Genomic DNA, 22,261 nt, shown 5'->3' with positions numbered 1-22,261 from the left:
TCGCCAAGACCCACTAGTGTTGTTGTTTTTCGGCCTCCACTCACCAAGGCTTCCTTACTCCGTATGGGACAACTGGCCCTTTTTGCTGATCGTCGGGCTTCTAGTCGAGAGGCCTCTGTCCCAGGCATGATCCAGATTTCCCTAACTGATGTTGTGACACCTCTGAGCACTACCATTCACGCCTTAGCAGCCAGGATAGTGGTGTGTGAACACAACCAAGGGTCCACAGAGAAGGTGATGACTTTAAAAGCTGCCATTGCTGAACTACGAAAAGATGTAGACCACCTTAAGTCCACCGATGTTCCATGGTCTTTGGAATAGTGGAGATTCCAGACATGCCTGAGATGCCTCAAACAACCACTGGAAGTAGGGATAGAGCGAAGCAGATTGCCAACCCTGAGTCAGAAGCAGAGACTGATGAAGAGATGCTTGAAGAGACTGAGGAAGCTACAGATGAAGACCTGACCAAGACGGAAGCAATCATGATAGATGTTGTTGTGCAGACTTTCTTAGCACCTTTTGCTAGATCCAATGGAGCTGGTCCCTCTGGAGGTCACTCCAGGCACTGAAGCCCAGACAAATAGAGTGACTGATTAGCCAGGATTCCCTCTTTACCACCCTCTCTGTCTTTCGTTATTTTTAAAGTCTGGATATTTTGTTATTTGCATTTGCAAACAAATTGTTTTTATTTGTGGCGGGGTGAGGCCCACCTTTTGTGTGCTATTTGTGACTCCTGTTTTCGTTTATACATTTGGGCTTTGAGCTATTATTGTGTTAAATATTGCTTTCTGTGGATGTTTGAGCTTACGACTCCTTTTATTTTAAAATTGCGAAAGGATTTTGACCCTTCCAAATTTTTTTGAACTTTTTGCACATTTTTGCCACCCCTCATGTGTTGAATGTGGTTATTCTTTTGCAAACATTTGAGTCTCAGTTCCAATCAATACCGATGACTTGAATAGTGCTCTCAATCTAAAGAACATGAATGCGTGGCTACGATGAGGCCAAGTGAAGTTGCATCGACAATATTTAAACTCTTTGCATCTCGTTATGACTAGCCTTGTATCAAATTGATTCTCTTGTGATGATCATTGCACACTAGCAAAAGTGTGGAGTCTTGTTTAACTTATAGTGTCAATGCCTAGTGTGATGAGCTTACCTGTAAACTATGCATGATAGATCCTAGAATTTTCCCTGTTGGTCTGGTCAACTAAGTGATGCTATCTCTTGACATGTTCTCAGCCAACTTTGAAGAGTGTGAGCCAATTTGACATATACCACTTTTGTGGCCTACCTTGTGAGTTTGTGAACCTCTCTTGAACACCCCTTGAACCTTAACACTCTTTGGAAGAAACTTGATGAAAACTACACTTTTGTTAATCCATCACCCATAATCCTCATAAAGTTGTGGTTAGTTTGAATAGCCAACTTAGGTTAAAAGCCTAAGTTGGGGGTGTGCTGAAAAGAAAAGGGTAAGTCAGGAAGTGCAAGAAAGTCCTTCCTTCCCATGGTTTTGAGGAAAATGGAACCCCTCCATATAAAAAAAAGAGAAAAAGAAAAATAATGAAAAATAAAAGTTGTGGAATAAATTTGAAAAATGATATGGGGTATCCAAAAAATTCATGGAAAGTAAATAATAGGCTGACTTATAAGCACTAATGAAAATGATGAAGGAGAAAGGAAAGGAAGTGTTGTGAGCACCATATTTCATGAGGATGAAAGTCACTAAGCCTAAATGACCAAACCTTTGGACTCAACCCCATTACAAGCCTTGAAAAGACCTTTTTGGTCTTGAGTGAGCTAAACCAAATGTTGATTGGAAAATACGGGCAAACCTATGGGTAAAATTATGTATTATATTCTTCTTTGTGAGTATGAGCGTTTCATCTGATTCCAAAGCTTTAAACTGTTAAACCACTGTGTAAATATTGAATCATTATTTGTGTGAGGGCATTTGAACACTATAGTTGAGCTTGAACTTGCATTTGAAGCGAGTATTGTGAGCATGAGATTCATTGATATTGGTGAATCACAACTTCAATCTTTCAGTGCACATTTGATCTTTTCCTAAAAAAATTAAGTCTAGTTGTGTGGATTCATGATTGAGTTTTGTGTAGCACTGTTCGAGACCCTTTTTGATTGGCTGAATTTGAGTTTGCTTGAGGACAAGAAAAAGTTTAAGTTGGGGTGTTGATGAGTCCACAAATTGGACTCATTCAGGGCTATATTTTAATAGAAATTGTATCCTAAAATGCTTATTTTACCTCAATATATGATGAAAACCCTTAAGTTTCAGGTATTTGAAGTTTTTAAGAGAGCATGGACATTACATCACAAAAAGGAATGAAAAGGCTGAAAAGAACGAAGAAATGAAGAAATGAAGGCATGAGGATCGCCAAGTCCACTTGGCGAGTCGCCGAAGTGTCTTACTTTGCTTTTTGTTCCAGTGTGCTGAGCCTTGAAGAAAAGGATCAAGTCGGCAGAAAAAAGGAGCAGTTGCCGCATCACCGAACAGTTTCGCGAAACAGTACCATGCCACCCAATAACCCAAAGCACGATGATGCTGAAGGTTTGTACAAGACGGTGATGAATTACACCAAAGGGCGAATCGCCAACTTAATCGGCGATTCTGACTAATGATGCCAAACGATCCGCTACAACACAAATTTGCGATAACTATAAATACTAGTGAGAGTTTTAGTTTTAGTGTGGAACAATTATTATAATATTCACTTAGAGAATAGTACTTTTTGATATTTTTTCTCTAAGTTTGAGAGGGTTTTGAAGACTTAAAGAAGAAGAGGGTTTCATCTCCAAGGATTTAGACTTGGGTCTCTTAGATTCTTCATTCTTGGCCGGTAACAAGACTTCAATATTCATACCCATTTGAATGCAAGCTCATTTAAGCTGATAGTTTAATCGTAGTTTAATTGTGATTTCGTTTAGTAGTAGTGGATGAATTTAATGAATTTGTAGTTGCAAATACAAGTTTATTTATGTGTTTTCAGGTTGCTCGAGAGAGAGGTCATAAAACTAAGACCACTATATTGATGGCCAGTGTGAGTGGGTCGACATGAGGTTCAGCTCAAGAGAGTGAACCCTAGTCCCACGTCCACACACTCAGCTTGAGAGAGTGAGTAGGTTAAGGAATATGTTGGTCTTCATACGACAAGTGGGTGTCCGAGAGGAACACATTTGAAACGAGGTAAGTTGCTCAAGAGAGAGCTTATCCCACTTAAAGCTTAGCCTAGTCACAATTACTCTATGAATCTTCTATCGAAAGCATGTACCCAATAATCTAGCTTAACATGTATTCCCGTCACATCCCAAGGATCCCTTCTCATTACTTAGAAACCTTTGTTTATTTTGTTGTTTTTACTTACTAGTGACACCCCCCCACCATTGTTAATTGACACTTTTGTGTCCCCCTTTAATTTATAATGCGTTTACTCGTTCATGTCTTTAGCTACAACTAGTTTGAACAAACTTTTATTTTTCTATAAATTCTCAAAACCACTCTCTTGGGACGATCCCAACCCTTGGTTGGGTTACTAAACTATTGTAGGATCGTAGATAATTGCATCAGAAGTTGTGTCTTGATTACACAAACATCACTTATCCTTATAATTGATGTTTCAGGAAGTATTTCATATGATTATGGATTATGTCTTATGTTGACTAACCCTTATCTCATGCTCTTATGATGTTATGCTAGCTCACATATTTAGTACACTTTCTACTAACACATACTTTGCCTACATTCTCATCAATTGTAGGTTCGGAGATTTGAGTTCCTATCTTGAGGCTAGGTTTCGAAGGACCAAAGGAGTTGATGATTTGGGTGAGTCCTCATAGCTTCAAGGAAAAAACCACATTTCCTTTATGTCTTTTATTTTCATGTCATGAGACTATTGTATGGGCTGTGTCCCAAATGTTTTAATTCAAGTTGAGATTAGATAGTTTGAGACAAAAGTGTAATAAAGACTTCCGCTTGGTTATATAAAAGATTCGATTGTATGGATAATGTTTTTCAATTATATGTACTTTACTATTATCTTATGTTCATGATATGCTAAGGACTTGTATGAGACCCTTCGAGGTCAAGTATGCCACGTTACATCTAGGGTGTACCCCTGAGTCATGACAAACTTGGTAATAAGAGCACAAGATTTAAAATGGTTCTAGGATTGTCTCATACCACGTCTAGTAGAGTCTTGTTCATAAATGTGAAGCGCGCAACATTTATGAATAGAAAGTTATTGGATGTTTAGGAAATATCACTTCTTCATCCTCGTAGTCGTGCCTTAGAGTTTGGCTCTAGTAAGTCCTTCTTCTAATTTCTGCCAGTTGATTTTCAGGGTATGGCTAATACAAGGGCAAATGCTAGGAGAGAAAAGGAAGGCAATGAGGAACAAGAGGTTCCTCTCCAAGTTCTACACCAAGCTCCTCCTCAAGCTCATATTGATTCTTAGAATATGTCGAATGCGGAGATTAGGTCAGCCTTTATAATATTGGCCCAAGCCAAGAGAGAAGTAGTATCTCCGGCAAACACAATAAGTGGAATGGCTACTTCTACAATGAGAGAGTTTTTGAGGATGAACCCTCAGGAGTTTAGTGGCTCCAAATTGGAAGATGATCCTAATGGGTTATAGAGGATGTTTATAAGGTGCTAGCTATCATGGGGGTGACTTCTGAAGAGAAAGCCGAGTTAGCTGCTTACCAATTGAAGGATATTTCTCAAATACGGTATGAACAATGGAAAGATGGTAGGTCAGTAGAAATGGGTCCCATTGATTGGGAGGTGTTTAAGAAGGAATTTCTAGATAGGTTATTTCCTCGGGAGTTGTGGGAAGCTAAGGTGGAAAAATTCATCAACCTTAAGAAAGGTAGTATGAGTGTTAAAGAATATTCTCTAAAGTTTACTCAATTGTCCAAGTATGCTCCGGCTATGGTGGTGGATTCAAGGGATTTGATGAGTAAGTATTTGACGGGTGTATCCAAAATAGTGGCAAAAGAATGTCGTACGATAATGCTTCATGATGATATGGATATCTCACGTCTTATGGTGTATGGTCAACAAATTGAGGAAGATAAACTTGAAGAGGAAAAATCTTGAGAGAAAAAAGAGGTCTAGGATGGATAATGATAATTTTTTTCATGATGGCTCTGATGGACATGGTCGTTCTAGGAATCAACAAAAGTTTTCCAGAAAATACTCTTCTAGTCCCCCTAAGCAAAAGGGTGAAAGGGTGTCTACCCCTAGGCCACAAGGGATAAGTATTGATTCCCTACGGCCTACAAGTGCTAGTTGTTGTAAGAGACATGACGGTAGGTTCTTGGCCGGTAGAGAGGGTTGCTTTAGTTGTGGTGAGAGTGGCCACAAGGTGAAAGATTGACCAAGGGAAAGGGATACAAGAAGAAATGCTAAGCAAGTTGCCACTAGTGGTCAGTATGAGATTTCTCAACAGAATAATAGTTTTTATGCCCTCCAATCTAGGGAAGATAAAAAGTGATCTCCTTATTTAGCCATCGGTATGCATTTTATGGTTTAGTAATTTCCAGATTTCTTGTCTTTTATGAGTTGTTATGTTGGACTTTGAAGTTGTATTTAGTATGAATGTTGGTTATAAGAGTTTCTATAGGCTTATTCCCAAGGGGGAGATGGTGTGCCTATCTAGCAAGGTTATTGTGTGTTTGTGTTGCCATGATTTCCTTACTAGCATGTTGATGAAAAAGATTAGGTCTTCATAAAAATGACTTATATGCATTGTTTTACCTCATGTTGTAGTGTATTTGAGTAGAATTTCATATAGACTTCATGAGATGAATTAATGAGCATGCCTTAGTTTGGAGTTGAAAGATTCCTCCTTGAATAAATGCTTTTTGAGAGAAAATTGCATTTAGGCTCCATGAGTATGTGTTGAGCATGTCATAGCTAGGAGATTCTAGTTCCTCCTTGGATACGAGTAGCCATAAAATTTTGTGTATTTACGGCTGTTAGATGTAGTTCCTACCCCCTTGTGTTGCATTGAGTATGTTTAGCTAGGATTTAAAGTATTACTCCTTGGTTGTGTGCATTTAGATGTATTGAATGCATGATGGGCTGCTAGTCTAGAGTCGTTTCCTTTAAGAAGTGTTTAGAATCGTCATTCGAGGACGAATGATCCCAAGGGGGAGATATTGTAATACCCCAGAAACAAGTAGACTAAATTAGAGCTTTATGTTACGGTTATAGAGTTTGATGTCAGGGTTAGAGTCGTAGATAATACTTCCCATAATTAAAATGAGGGGGGGGGTTAGGGGTTAAACTTCAAGGTACGTGTTACACCCCATAGTTTAGTAGACCATCTAGGGTTTAGTTGAGGGATACAAGGGAAAGTTCCAAGGCAAAGGGGAAAATCCCAAGCCAAAGGCCAAGGCTGTCCCACCCTTGGCAAATACTGCTTCAAGTTCACGACCAGTGGTCTTAACTTGGTTCTTGGGAGGTCTCTTTAAGGTCCCTTACAATTGTGGAGGCAAGTCCTTGAGGCCAAGCCATTGGACCATGGACCACGAGCCACTTCACGGCCAGTGGTCTTGACCATTGTTCATGGGAAGGCTCGTGGTCATGCCATGGAATTGTGGAGGCCAAAACAAGTGGCCTAGCTACTTGTCCAAGGACCATGAGCAGGACCACGGTCATTGGTGAGGACCACGACCCGTGGTGCCTCTCGTGGACCCTGGATAGTAGGTTGAGAAGTGGAAGAGTTTTTAGGAAATTCCAAATTAGGTAGTTATTGAATGGGGTCAGTTTTCCTAGTCTTAAAACACTTATTTAAGATATTTTAACTCTTTAACCGCCCATTTAAGTCATTATGCTGTCATGACCCAAATCAAAACCCCAAAATACCCTCCACTCAAATATTTCTCTCTCTAGAAAACTCAAGACTCGAAGAAGAAAAAGAAGAAGAGAAGGAAGCTAGGGCAAATTCTTCCATTGATGAAAGCTTGGAGAGGGCTTTGAATCAAGGTATATTATCTTATTCATCTATGGGTTCTTCCATCCATAGAGCTCCCTAGATTTCCCCTAATTGTGAAGATACAACCCAATTTTAGCTAGGGTTTCTTCCTATGTTGTGGGTAGTGTTGGGTATTATTCCAATTGAGTGCACAATACTTAATTATGATCTATTTAGCATTAAATTATGATATTATAATGAATTATATGATTTCCATGGTTAAACCTAGTTTAACAGAAGAAATTGAAGAATGTGGGTTTATGTCTTGTGAAGTGAAACTGAAGATTCATAGGTGATCTTCTTGAATTAATTCCATGTGTATTAATTTTTCAAGATTAAGAACATATAGACATGAGTTGAACTAGATTTTAGTATATATGATGGATCTTTACTAGTAAAGTTGAAATTGAACCTTTATGATGAATTATGACTAGAATCATCTACTAATGAAGAATAAGATAAGAATGCCTAGAAATGTAGTTATAATGATGATACAAAGAAGTAAAGATTTGACACTAAGGCTTGTGATCATGATTGTTGGGGCTTTGAGAGTAAAACTAATATAATGTGATCTTGTTGTGTATTGTTGAAAACATGTTATCACATACACACTTAGGCATACATGTGCTAGGAGAGGCAAGGTTCTCCACCATAGAATGATCTAGGTTGAAAGGGTTAGTAACCTAAAATGAATCAAAGCATGTTAGATTAGAATAGCTTGAAGTTATGACATATGATCTTTTCATGTATAGCTTGACTTGGTAAGAAAAGACCTAGATTTGTAGCTTAGGATTGATGATCTATACTCTCCTAAGGGTAGCTTGACTTAGCATTGTAAGATGCATTTCATGGTAGATTGAGTTAGTAGTAGTCATGGTAGCCTAGGATTGAGGACATATACTCTCCTAACAGTAGCTTGAACTAGCATTTTAGAATCCCTTCATGATAGCATGACTTGGTTAGGCCAAGACCATTTCATGGTAGTTTAGGATTGAGGACACATACTCTCTTAAGGGTAGATTAGGATTGAGAAATCATACCCTCTTAAAGGTAGCTTGCATTAGCATCATAGTGTGCTTGTAAGGGTAGATTGACTTAGTTGGTCTAAGACTATTTCAAGGTACCTAGGATGGAACACTTGTACCCTTCCTAAAATAGCTTGGACTTGCATAATAGTATGACTTCCAAGGTAGTTAGTTTAGCATAATATAGTTATGTTAGCAAAATGATAGCTTGGTGTAAGACTATTTCATCCTGGCTACCTTGAAATAGTTGGTCTAAGACTATTTCAAGGTAGCTAGGATGGAACACTTGTACCCTTCCTAAAATAGCTTGGACTTGCATAATAGTATGACTTCCAAGGTAGTTAGTTTAGCATAATATAGTTATGTTAGCAAAATGATAGCTTGGTGTAGCTTAATAGGGTGATATTCCTTGGTAGCCTTGAATTGAAAAATAGTCATTCATGTGTTCTGACTTGCCTTATACTAAGTAGAGAAGTACCTTAAATGACTAATGGCAAATAGAAATGAGGGACTTGTTTCCCCAAATAGAGAGCATGTATGATAGCCTAAGGCGGTATTTTATGAGTGGTAGTATGGGATGTCATTTATGCATTGCACAAGTATGACTTGAAGCTACTTATGAACTGTTGTCTTATATAATTTATGTTTAACTTGGGTTGTTGCTATAGTTTCTTTCCATGATATGATTGACTAAAGGTGATAGTTCCCTTGTCTATATAAAGTAAGTTATGAATGAGACCAAATGAATCGTAATTATGCGTATGGTCACTTCAAGTTTATTCTTAGTGTGAATGGTATTATGTGATGCTATTCATTCATTGCACAAGTATGCTTTGAGGTTACTTAGGAGTATAGTTCTCTTATGATAGGAAAGCTTAAGACTTGACTATGATTATGGACTATTTTTAAGATGACCAAAAAAGGATACTTTGCTTGAATGGTATTATGGGATGCTATTCATGCATTGCACAAGTATGCTTTGAGGTTACTTGAGAGTAGTCCTATTATGATATGAATGACTCAGAGTTGAATAATGCTTATGTGATGCTGATATTGGAGACTTTAGTTATGATTATGGTAATGTGTCTTGTGCTAATAATTGATGTTTCATGAAGTATTTCATATGATTATGGATTATATCTTATTTTGACTAACACTTATTTCATGCTCTTATGATGTTATGCTAGCTAAGCATATTTAGTACATTTTGTACTAACGCATACTTTCCCTACTTTCTCATAAAATATAGGGTTCAGAGATTTGAGTTCCTATCTCGAGGCTAGGTTTGTAAGGAGCAAAGGAGTTGAAGATTTACGTGAGTCCTCATAGCTTCGAGGACAAAGCCACTATTTTCTTTATGTATTTTATTTTCATGTCATGAGACTATTCTATGGGCTGTGTCCCAAATGTTTTAATTCATGTTGAATTAAGATGGTTTGAGACAAAAGTGTAATAAAGACTTCTTCTTGGTTATATAAAAGACTTCCATTGTATGGCTAAACTTTTTAAATTTTCCGTACTCTTCTATTATCTTATGTTCATGATATGCTAAGGGCTTGTATGAGACTCTTCGGGGTCAAGTACGCCGCTTTACATCTACGGTGTACCCCTGGGTTATGACAATGTCATAGCTCACATGGTCTCATATCGGTTAAGGCTAATTCCCCACAGGTAAGAATTGATGAACTAAGGTTACCTCAAGATGTATCGCATATGAGTTTGAAGCTTTTAAAGAAGAAGTTAGCTTGCATTGACCATGATTTATTACTTCTGTTTTATAACTCTTTCATTTATGTTTTAGCTTTTTCAATTGCATGTCATGAAATGCAATGCTCCTTTTTAGCAAGATTTAAATGTTTTATACATGGCTATCATACTTGGTACATTGTTGTATACTAACACATACTCTTGCCTACATTTTTTTCCCCAATTGTAGGGTCCGATATTCAGGGTGCTTAGTTTTGTGGCTAGTTGGTGATTTGGTTGATTCTTGAGATTGGTGAGTCCTCATGCTTCGAGGACGGAGTTTTACTGTCTTAGTTTCTTTCATGTATTTCTATTTTAGACATGATGTATGGGCTAGGACCAGTTTCATTCAATTGTATTAGATAGCTATGATGAGACAAGAATTTTGCCTTTTGTTTTTCATTTTATAAAATATTTTTATCTTGGATTGTTTGTTTTACTTTTATTGTTTTATTTCTTATGTTATGAGGACTAATTGGCTTGTATGGAGTCCTTTGGGGTTCTATACGCCATGTTACATCTAGGGGGTACCCTGGGTTGTGACAAGTCTAAACCACTTGTCTCAATATTGCCATCTGGTACAACAGAATAAAATTGGGCCTAACCCATACAACATGTCCAAAAGAGAAATGGATGAAACATAGTGAAACAATAAAACTCCATCCTAGAAGCATGAGAACTCACTACTGTTCGGAAATCTTAAAATCAACCACTAGCCACGAAACTGAGAAACCTTACTGTCGGACCCTATATTTGGGGAAATGTAGGCAAGAGTATGTGTTATTACAAAACAATGTACCAAGTGTGATAGCTATTCATAAAGAATTTAAATCATGCTAAAAAGGGACATTTCATTTAATGGTTTTCTTAATGGCTTTTAAGGCCCATAGTCATTCACTTCATGCTATAATACTACTAATGAAAATTGTTTTGAAAGCATGATCTATAATCATTTATGGCATATTCGGATACCATACTAATCAAGACCTAATTTAGGAATATAGCCCGAGAAGCATTAAGGGAAAATCTGGATGTCATTCATGTCATGTGGCCAAGCTTCATAGAACATATAGATACCTTAATCTATTATCTTAGTTGAGTCATAAGCATTGCTTTCATAAAAAGATGCACAACTTCATACAACATATTCATAGATTCAAGCTTCTTCATAAATTCATGTAAACTAGGATTCGTAGTCAAAATTTATAGATCAATGCATAGGTTTGAATGGAATTGGTTGAAAAAACATGTAATTATGTTATAATCATGAAAATAAGATCATAATAAAGAAATTGAATCCATAAAAATAGAACCCATGTGCAATTGAATGAAAATCTAATGAAATCTTGAGATATTAAATTTGTGAGTTCAAGAAACCTTATGACTCAATGGGTGAATTGAACCTATTGATGAACTCTGTGCATACCTTATTTAATCTCTAAACAATAATTAAGAAACAAGTCTTGAACTTGAAGAACACTAGCTTCTTCTTTTCTTTTGACCTAGAGAATATTTTTGGAGAGGATGAATTTTGTCAAGTTTAGGGAATTTAAGAAAATAAATTGAAATTTGTAGTTTTGGGCTTAATTTAAATATATATAGGCCTTAAAATAGGGTTCAAAATGATGTAGTTTGGGTACCAAACACTTTGGAAATAGACCACAATGACCCAAACATAAAAACTGACGAGGTGACTTAGAAGAGGGGCATCACGAGCAGTCTAAAGCTTCACCATCCATAAAGCCGAAAGTGAAGCTTCACCTGCCCGACATTGCCTCACTTAAACGAGTACAAATTTTTACACCAAGCTCTAAATTAGGCAAACTTGTGGACTTTGGAAAGCGGACTCTAAAACCTTTAATTTGATTGGTCATGGGAAACCTAATGCGATATATATGATTGTTTGAAGTTGACCAAAAATCCTAAGTTTAATAAGTCTCATTCACAAAAGACTTTAGAGCTTGTTTGAAGCTTCACAGACCATTTAGACTTCTTTGGTCCTTAAAAATGACTTGGGGAAAAATCCTTTATGATTGGGTGACTTGAAAACTCACTAAACAGGTTGTCTAAGTCATCACGGGCCAATTGGGGCACCGTTAATGTGACCCCTACCTGGGGCAGGTTCTTGAAATTGTTCACGAGCACTTAAATGAGTCGTGGTCATCTTCATGGACTGTCTAAGGTGTCGTGAAGGGACCATGGTCCATTTTGGGTTTGTGGACCTTTCCCGTTTCTCCTTTCTATCCCTTTTCAAATCCGAGATATTACACCTTCTATAGTAGCCAACAAATCCAAGAAACTTCATATATCTGAAGGGGATAGAGGTCTAGGGCAACTTTTAACCACATCTATTTTCTTAGAACCTACCTCAATACTTTTTTCGGATATGATGTGACCAAGAAAAGCCACAAATCTCAATCAAAACTTGCATTTACTAAACATTTCAAAGAGTTGTTGGTCTTTGAGAACTTGCAATACAATCCTCAAATAATTGGTATTGTAATATTCCGGAAAGTTGTAAACAAAATTAGAGTCTCACAAGAAACTAATAGGCTTAGCTAAAGCTCGACGTTAGGGTTAAAGCCTAGAAAATACCTTCCCATACCTTAAAATTCATGTTTTCGTTTTATAACTTCAAGGCCTAAACCCCAAGGACCAACCATGGGTCCTTGAGGAAAAGGCCCAAAAAGTGACCTGGGCAGTGACCCACGAGGGCACCTATGCCCCATAGGTCCACCCACACCCCATAGGTGGCGGTCCTGAGTAAAATCCCTTGAAAATGAGCTGCAGACCATGGACCTATGGACCTGCCGGACGGCCAGTAGGTCCACTCACGGTCTGTTAGTGGTGGGCACGGGTCGTTCCTACAATGCAGTCCAATTTTGGCCAATGTAGGGATCCTTATGTAAATTCCTAATTAAGTTAGTTTAGTGTAGGGTCATTTTATATTTAAGTTTTATACCTATATAAGATTTTTGAAGTAATTAAGTAACTAAAACAATTCATAAAATACCAACTACCCAAATCAAAATCAAACCCTCTCCAAAATCCTCTCTTTAGAACCCCAAAGAAGAAGAAGAAGAAGATAAAATTAGGGCTTAAAGAAGGAGGATTTTTTCACATGACTTTGTTGGATTTCTTTACCTAAGGTATGGTATTCTTTGATTAATGGAATGTTTTCATCCGTGGAGTCCTCAAACTTTCAATTTCAAAGTAGAAAATTCTCCAAAACCTAGGGTTTTCACTCAAAGTCATGAATTCTTTCTAAAAATGTTTTTATTATTTAATGATCTTATATTATGGTTTAATTGATTTTTTATGGTGATCTTATGATAAATTTTCCCTTGAATCCATTAGATCCCCATATCTCTAATTTACGACTTTGTGATGTGGGTGAATTGTAGTAAGGTGAATTCCATGGAATTGTACTTGTTGTAATTTAGTTATTTTAATCCTATTATTATTCATGTTGAATGTAGTAACCGTAGATGTGATTGGCAGAATTTGATTCTTTATACAAGAAGGGTAAAACATGGGAATTATGCCAAATTGAGGGCTTCATGTATACATACTTTATGAACATGATTATAATATAGTTATTGGGTTAATTGAAAGTCATTCTCATAAACACATAATGAACATGATGTGCAAGTACTTCTCACTATATGATGATTCTAAGGTTGAAAGGCAATGCTCACCTATTGAATCCATGAGCTATTTTCATAAATTGTGTTTGATGGAGGGTAAGGCACTTCTTCATGCATGTAAATTCCAATTCAAGACTAAACATGTAATTATGGGAAGTAATGCTTAGCACCGAGTGGATATTGAATATGAGATAGAGGCTCTCCTGTCAATTAAACTGGCCGGGTTTCTAAATGTAATTGCATGAAATGGAAGCTCCCCCATTAAGTGAGGTTGGGTTTCTAGTAACAATCATTGTATCCCGTAACTATGTGCCCTTATAGGTCTTTACCTAGTGGATCCACCTAAAAGCTAATACATATAGTTCTACCTTAGGCAAGTAGGACACCCTTTTTCGGTGGGGGGCATGACACTTGATTCCATGAAAAGCTCACATGGTCTATGTCGATTAAGGCTTATTTCCAAACTAATAATGAAGATGAATTATTAACTATGTTTGCTGAAGGAGCTTTACTGAGAATGGGTAGGATTATAGTATCTTACTTATGCATGGCACAAGTAATCTTACTTATTCATAGTAGACTTCTATTATGATGTGATGATTTTCATATTGAATTTACTCATGAATTATGCTTTCACCCTACTTTTCATGATTGTTCTCAAACTTGATAAAGTGCGTGCTCTTTAACTAAATTGTCCTTTTTTAGCATATTTTCATGGTTTTGTGCATGACTACCATACTTGGTGCATTTTTGTACTAACCCATATTTCTTCTACATTTTTCACAAAGTGTAGGTTCCGTGTTTGAGGTGATCTTTCTTTGATACAAGCTTGGATAGACTATTCTCCTAGCTTGTGGTGAGTCCTCATGGATCCGAGGAGGAGTGATGTCCTGTTGTTCCTTTCATTTCATTATATTAGACTTTCAAATTTCTATTGTAAGGGTTATGACCCTATTTTTGAGACTTCAATTTTAATAGATGGCTAAATGAGAAAATGTCTAGACTTCCCTTTTTCTTTTATGAAAACTTCTTTAGACTTGAAAAATGTGTTTTACTCTTTATTGTTCTTTACTTATGTGATGAGATGCTAAGTGGCTCACATGGTCCCTTTAAGGGCATTGTGTGCCTTGTTACATCTAGGGGGTACCCTTGGGTCGTGAAAAACATGGTAATCAGAGCACAAGGTTTAAAATGATTCTTGGATGATGTCTCAGAAGCCACGTCTAGTAGAGTCGTGTTCATGGGTGTGAAGTGCGCCACATTTATGAGTGAGAGGCTATAAGATGATGTTTAGGAAATTTCACTTCATTCATTATTCTTGAGTCGTTCCTTAGAGTTTAACTCTATAAAAGTCCCTCTTCTAATCCTCCTATTGTGTCTTCAGAAAATGAATACACGAAGTGCTAACTCAAGAAGAGCGGAGGGTAACAATCTGAATGAAGAAGCTCTTCATTCAGATCAAGCTCCTCAAGTTAACCAAGCTCCGGGTAATCCTCAGGCTATGACAGATGTGGAGTTTAGGTTGGCTTTTCTAATGTTGACTCAAGCCATGACGACTCAAGCTAAAGCTGTGACAACTCAAGCCCAAGGTATGACGACTCAATCCAATAGGGATGTTGGGCCCCGTGTGAACCCTAATATGAATACCATGGCTTCTAGATTGAGGGATTTTACAACAATGAATCCTTCCGAGATTCTTGTCTCAAAAGTGGAGGAGGATCCCCAAAGATTTATAGATGAGGTTTCCAAAGTGCTTGATGCTATGGGGGTGTCTTCGGAGGAGAAAGTGGAGCTCTCCACCTACCAACTAAAGGATGTGGCTCAAATTTGGTATGATCAATTAAAAGGTGAGAGACCAATTGGAGCGGGACCAATAGGATGGGAATCATTTAAATTGGATAGATTCTTTCCCCTAGAGTTGAGGGAACAAAAAATGCAAGAGTTCATAAACCTTTGACAAGGGAGGGGTGAGGGTGAAAGAGCCTTTTTTGTGGCTATGAAGTTTGAAATACTCCCCGAAGTGTTATTGGAGCCTTTTTTGGTTTCTACCTCAGTTGGTGAGTCTGTAGTGGCTAAGAAAGTTTATAGATTTTGTCTTATTTCTTTGTCTCATAAATTCACATTGGTGGATTTAGTGGAGTTAGACATGTTGGATTTTTATGTGATTTTGGGTATGGATTGGTTGCATGCATCCTATGCCTCTATAGATTGTTGGACTTGGGTTGTCAAATTATAATATCTAAATGAGCCAATTTTAGAGTTGAAAGGGGGGGATTCTATCCCTCGAGGTCAATTTATTTCTTGTCTAAAAGCTAGGAAAATGATCTCCAAAGGGTCAATTTACCATTTTGTTAGGTTGAGGGATGTTGAGTCTGAAACCCCTTCTTTAGAGTCAGTTCTAGTAGTAAATAAGTTTTCGGAAGTTTTCCCTGATGACTTACCCGATATTCCTGCCAAATGGGAAATAGATTTTGGTATTGATCTTTTACCGGATACGCAACCTATCCCCATTCCTCCTTATAGAATGGCTCTGTTCGAGTTGAAAGAGCTGAAAGAGCAACTGAGGGATTTGTTAGACAAGGGGTTTATCCGACCGAGTATCTCATCATGGGGTACTCAAGTGTTGGTTATTAGAAAGAAGGATGGGTCTCTTAGAATGTGCATCGACTCCCGCCAATTGAACAATGTAACCATAAAGAATAAATATCCTCTTCCGAGAATCGATGACTTGGTTGATCAACTCCAAGGGGCTCATTACTTCTCAAAAATTGACCTTCGTTTATGCTATCACCAACATAGGGTGAGAGGGAATGATATATCCAAGATGGCCTTTCGAACTAGGTATGGGAATTATGAAATCCATGTGATGACATTTGGCTTAACTAATGCCCCGGCGGTATTATGGATCTAATGAATAGGGTGTTTATGCAATACCTTGATATATTTGTGATCATTTTTATCAATGATATTTTGATATATTCAAGGAGTTAGGGTGTATATATGGACCATTTGAGGATTGTGTTGCAAGTCCTTAAAGACCACCAACTATTTTCTAAGTTTAGTAAGTGTGAGTTTTTGTTGAGGTATGTACCCTTCCTTGGTCATATTGTGTCAAGCAAGTGTATTGAGGTAGATCCTAAGAAGACAGATGTTATTAAGTGTTGGCCTACACCTCTAAATCCCTTTTTTATTAGAAACTTCTTAGGTTTGGCGGGTTACTATAGGAGGTTTGTTGAGGGTTTTTCCTCCATCGCTTTTCTGTTGACGACTTTGACTCAAAATAAGGCTAAGTTTGAGTTGTCGGAGACTTGTGAGAAAACCTTCCAAGAATTGAAAAATAGACTTACCTCCGCTTCAGTGTTGACCTTACCGGAGGGTACGCATGGCTTATTTGTTTATTGTGATGCCTCTAGAGTGGGGTTGGGGTGTGTGCTCATGCAACAAGGTAAGGTGATTGGCTATGCTTCAAGGAAACTTAGAGTCCATGAGAAGAATTATCCGACCTATGATCTTGAATTAGCAGCTGTTTTGTTTGCTTTGAAACTATAAAGACATTATTTGTATGGGGTCCATGTGGATATTTTCACCGATCACAAAAGTCTTCAATATGTATTTACCGAAAAAGACTTTAATCTTCGACAAAGAAGGTGGTAAGAACTTTTGAAGGATTATGACATGAGTGTCCTTTACCACCCCGACAAAGCTAATGTTGTAGCGGATGCAGTTAGTAGATTATCCATGGGTAGTGTGGCTCATATAGAAGATGAAAAGAAAGATTTGGTCTAAGATGTTCATAGATTGGCCCAGCTAGGTGTCCAACTAGTGGATTCCACCAAGGATGGTTTCACCTTTCATAATGGCGCCGAATCATCCTTTGTGGTGGATGTTAAGAAAAAGAATAAGGAGATGAAGAGGGCTAGATCCGATGAGCCTGGTCAACCAATGTTCAGAAAGAGAGCTTCTACCCAAGATTCTTCAAGCACTCCTAGGGTTAACCAAGAGAAAGGTAATGGATCTCCATTTTCTAAACATACTTGTATTAATTATGGGAAGAAACATTATGGAAAGTGCCTAGTTGGTACAAATGGGTGCTATGGTTGTGGAAATAGTGACCACCAAGTGAAATATTGACCTACTCTTACGGCCAAAGAAAGGGAGGCCAAACAATCTTCTCCTAGTATTCCGGATCCCAATGCTCCAAAGTATGGTCGTCTCTATGCAATCCGGTCTAGAGAGGACAAAGGATCTCTTCCAAATGAAGGCACCAGTATGTTGATAATCCCTTATGGTGGTGAATGTTTTATTGAGGTCCCTTTGTTATTTTCATGTTAGCCTTAGTATAGGTTTGCTCCCAAGAGGGAGATGGTTTGGTTAGAAAGTAAGGTTGTTGAGAGTTCTGATATCCTTATCTCTTTCTTTCTATTCCTATAAATGCCTAAGACAAAGAGTTCCTTTTGGCTTGTATCATGTTTTGGAGTCATGTGTGATTATGTGTTTCCATGGTCTCCTTATGTTATGCATGTTCTTGATTAACTCATGTTTCATGAGAAAATGAGTTTTTATGATCGATGTTCCTCATGTTGATGTTTCTTTAGTATGAGTTTCATATGTTCTTCATGAGTTTAATTATTGAACATGCTTAAATGTGCTTTTGAGAAAAATTGCATAATTGCTTCGTGATGTTATGATAAGCATGTTTTGAGTTTTAGAGGGTAATTCCTCCAATGAAATGAGAATTGTTAAAGTTTTCATGCATAATGAGTTTATAGATGTAGTTCCTACTTCCTTGTGTTGCATGGAGTATGTTATGATGGAGTTGATGTTTCCTTGTATGATTTGTACATTATTTTGATGTGGCATGCATGATGGGCTGCTAGTCTTGAGTCTTTAATTCCGTAAAGTGTTTAAATGTGTCATTTGAGGATGAATGTTCCCAAGGGGGATATAGTGTAATTCCTTGGAAATTAGTAGGTTGAACTAGAACATAAATGTGAGGGTTAACGTCAAGGGTTAAGGGCAAGGGCCAAGGATTTTTGGAGAGTGTCATGGAAAAGGGGCCAAGGCTGCCTAAAACATGCCTATTCACTGCCTACCAAGACCACGAGGGTATTCACGACCAGTGGTGGCCACCATGAGTTGTGGTGCCACCCGTGGTTGGTGAGGCAATGTGCCCCAAAAGCTGCCCATGCCGAGGCTTCCCTTCACGAGCCACTTCATGGCTCGTGGTCATGATCATAGACCATGGGAAGGCTCGTGGAGTTACCATAGCCTCTTGGGAGGTTGAAAGGTTGAATGGAGATACTGGTGAAGCGACCACAGGCACCACCACGGGCCATGGTGCCCTTGACGACTCGTACAGAAAGGTGTGGCACTTGGGAAGGGGTTGCTTAGTCGAGGGTCATTAGGTAATTTCAAAAACGATTAGGTAATTAATGGGGTCGATTTTTAGTGTTTTATTTAACCTATATAAACTATATTAAGTCATTAAACACCCTTTTTACTTCATTATTCCCAAAAACCCAATCAAACCCAAAAGAGTTCATCTTTTCCAAAATTTCTCTCTCTGGAAGTTCCCAAAGAAGAAGAAGAAGAAGTGGAGGTTAGGGCTTGAAGAACCAAGGTATTTCCTCAAAAATTTAGTGAAAAACTCCACCAAGGTATGGTGGCTTTCATCTATGGGTAGCTTTCACCCATAGAGTCCCTCCAAAATATGATTTCAAAGTTTCCAAATTTCCCCAAAAAGTAGGGTTTTCAATCTAAGTCATGGGTTCAATTCCAAAATGTATCTAAAGGTTTATTTATGATGGGTTATGGGTGAATTGATGAATTAATGTTTAATTATGAGGTATTTCCCCATGAACTCATGATTCCCCCCAAAATACTAAATTGTGAATTTGTGAATTTGGGTTGATTGATTATGTAAGCATGTCAAGAGATTAAGTCTATATTGATTAGGTTTATTGAATTATATCATTATTCATGCCTAAATTGTAGTATTGTAGGTGTGTTGGTGAATTGTGATTCATAGCCTTGGAGGGAAATTTCATGAAGGTTGATGTATGATCATAATGTTAAGTAAATGCTTTTGATTTCAATGAAAGTAATGTGATCATGTCTACAATGCAATTGTGTTTTAATTGAAAGGTTATACTCAATTATGCACTTATGAATGATAATGATATATGTGAAAGGTTTCTTAAATGTAATGTTACATCTTGAATTGGTAGGCTTAGGCATCCTCTTCTTGTGTTACTAATATATCTTGACTTAATGAACTTTGAATCAGTAGACCTAATGTTGGTAGCCCTTTCATAAATTAATGATGAAGTATTCTAGGACATGTCTTGAACCGGTAGACTTAATGATGGTAGCCCTTCATGATGAGTCTAGAAACTAATGTGATAATAAACCTTGAATCGGTAGACCTAATGGTGATGGACCTTTCTTGAGGATTTAATGAGCTATCCTAATAAAGTACCCTAAATCGGTAGACCTAATGGTGGTGGCTCGTTCTTGAGGGTTCAATGAGCTATCCTAATAATGTACCTTGAATCGGTAGACCTAATGGTGGTGGCCCTTTCATGTGTGTAATGTACTTTGATTTGGTAGACCTAATGGTGGTAGACCTCTCAAGTATAATAATGTTAGTGAAAATGAACTACTCTATGGGAATGGAGGCTAAATACCGACTGGATATGGTAAGATGGACGCTCTTCCTACATTAGGCCGGGTTTAAATGAACATCTTTCTTATCCCATAACTATTTTCCCGCATAGGTTATTAGCTAGTGGATCCACCTATGCTAAAATGTTACCGGTCCTATCTTAGGAAAGTAGACCACCTTTTTACGGTGTGGTGGCAAGACACCAGATTCCATGTTATGCTCACATGGTCTATGTCAGTTAATGCTTATTCCCATCATCTGAAATGCGTGCTATGGTTACTCAAGTGGTTCTATGAAGTGTGGGTGGTAGTATGGGATGACATTCATGCATTGCACGAGTAGGCTTTGAGAGGGCTATGGTAGTACGGGATTAGTATGAATAATGGTAAGTTCACCGTTGGTGGCCTCAAAGTGGTACTTAGTAGGAATGGTAGTATGGGATGCCATTCTTACATTGCAAAAGTATATCTTAGGGTTGCTTAAGGTGAAGGCTCTAATGTGATGAAATGGCTTATATGTTGATTATGTTTGTATGTTAGACCTCTTTGTCATATCACCTATGACTTTCATAAAGTATTGGTCCGTTTGAATAACCAACTAAAGCCAAAAGCCTCAGCTAGAGGTGTGGTGAAAAATAACGTAAATTAATGGATGTGAAAAATCCGCCTTTTAAGGATCATGTTGAAAAAGAAGGAACCCCTCCATGTAACAAAAGAGAAAGAAAAGAAAAATGTGAAAATAGAAAAAGATTGAAAATGAGAAGAGTATGTGAAACAAAGCTTATGAAAGGGGCGAAAAACAATTGGGTATCCAATAAGTATTGCTCAAATGAACAATAGGGTGGATTAAGAACAACATATAATGTGAAAGAGAAGGAGAAAACGTGAATTACAGGCCATACTTTATGAAGGTAGAAGTTACTAAACCAAAGTTATCGTACCGTTACACTTTGCCCCATTACAAGCCTTGAAAGACCTTTGTGATCTTGAATGATCTAAAAATAATGTTGATTGGAGAATAAGGGTAAGGTTTTGGGTAGAGTCATGCATGTGTTCATATTTGGGAGTGTGAGAGTTGTATTTGATTTCGAAATTATAAATCGTTAATGAACTTTCTGTGAGCATGGACTCATTCTTAGCGTGAGAGATCTTGAATGCTTTTGTTGAGTTTAAATTTTCATTTGAAGCAACCATTGTGAGCTTGAGTTCTATTTGATGATGGTGAGTCACAGTTTGAAACTTAGTGTGCATAACTGAACATTGTATGTGTAGTTTGAACCTCTTGTGTGCATTTGTGTTGAGTCTTGAGTGGCACTGTTTGCAGACATCCTTATTGACGTGACTGATCTTGTGTTTACTTGAGTGAAAACAAAAGTTTAAGTTGAGTCATAGCATATGCTTCTCAACAGTTGAAGGTGCATGAAAAGAATGTCACGACCCAGGGGTACCCCCTAGATATAACATGGCATACAAGACCCTAAGAGGCCTCATATAAGCCACTTAGCATTCATAGTCAAGATAATAGAAAATTGATAAGATTTGAAACATTTTCAACACAATTAAAGTCTTTATAAAACGAAGTGAAGTTTAATACATTTGTCTCAAAACAATCTACTACAATAGAATCTTGGGACACATCCCATACAATAATGTTGAAAACTAAAATAAAAGAACATAAGAGAAATGGTGGCCAAATCATCAAATGATATGAGGACTCACCAATCTTCAACCTTACCTTTTCTATAGATCCTAGCCACGGGGATGAGAGTCAGGAACGTCGGACCCTACATTTGGATAAGAAATGTAGTCAAGAGTATGTCTTAGTACAAAAATGTACTAAATATGATAACTTTCATAAACACAACATAAAAATAAGTCATAAGCATAATCAATGCACATAATAGATCATTTCAACATATAAGGAGTATTTCTTGAAGTAACCTCAATCCATACATACTCAAGAGATTTAATCGTGCACTAGTGTTACTCATCATTGAAGGAAAATTCAAGCAACAATACAAGCTCATCACCTATCATAACATAGTATAGCTTATCTTTTATTGACATGGGGAATCGCCTCTTGCCTTACTATAAAGTAATATGGTTAATCGCCTCTAGCCCTTATTAGATTGGGATCATGGGTAGTCGACTCTAGTCCCTCTTTTTATAGGATCATGGGTAA

Source organism: Solanum stenotomum, chromosome 5 (genome assembly GCF_019186545.1).
Source record: "Solanum stenotomum isolate F172 chromosome 5, ASM1918654v1, whole genome shotgun sequence".
Classification (NCBI taxonomy): Eukaryota; Viridiplantae; Streptophyta; class Magnoliopsida; order Solanales; family Solanaceae; genus Solanum; species Solanum stenotomum.
The sequence above is the reverse complement of the archived record's forward strand: the minus strand, read 5'-3'. Positions refer to the sequence as shown.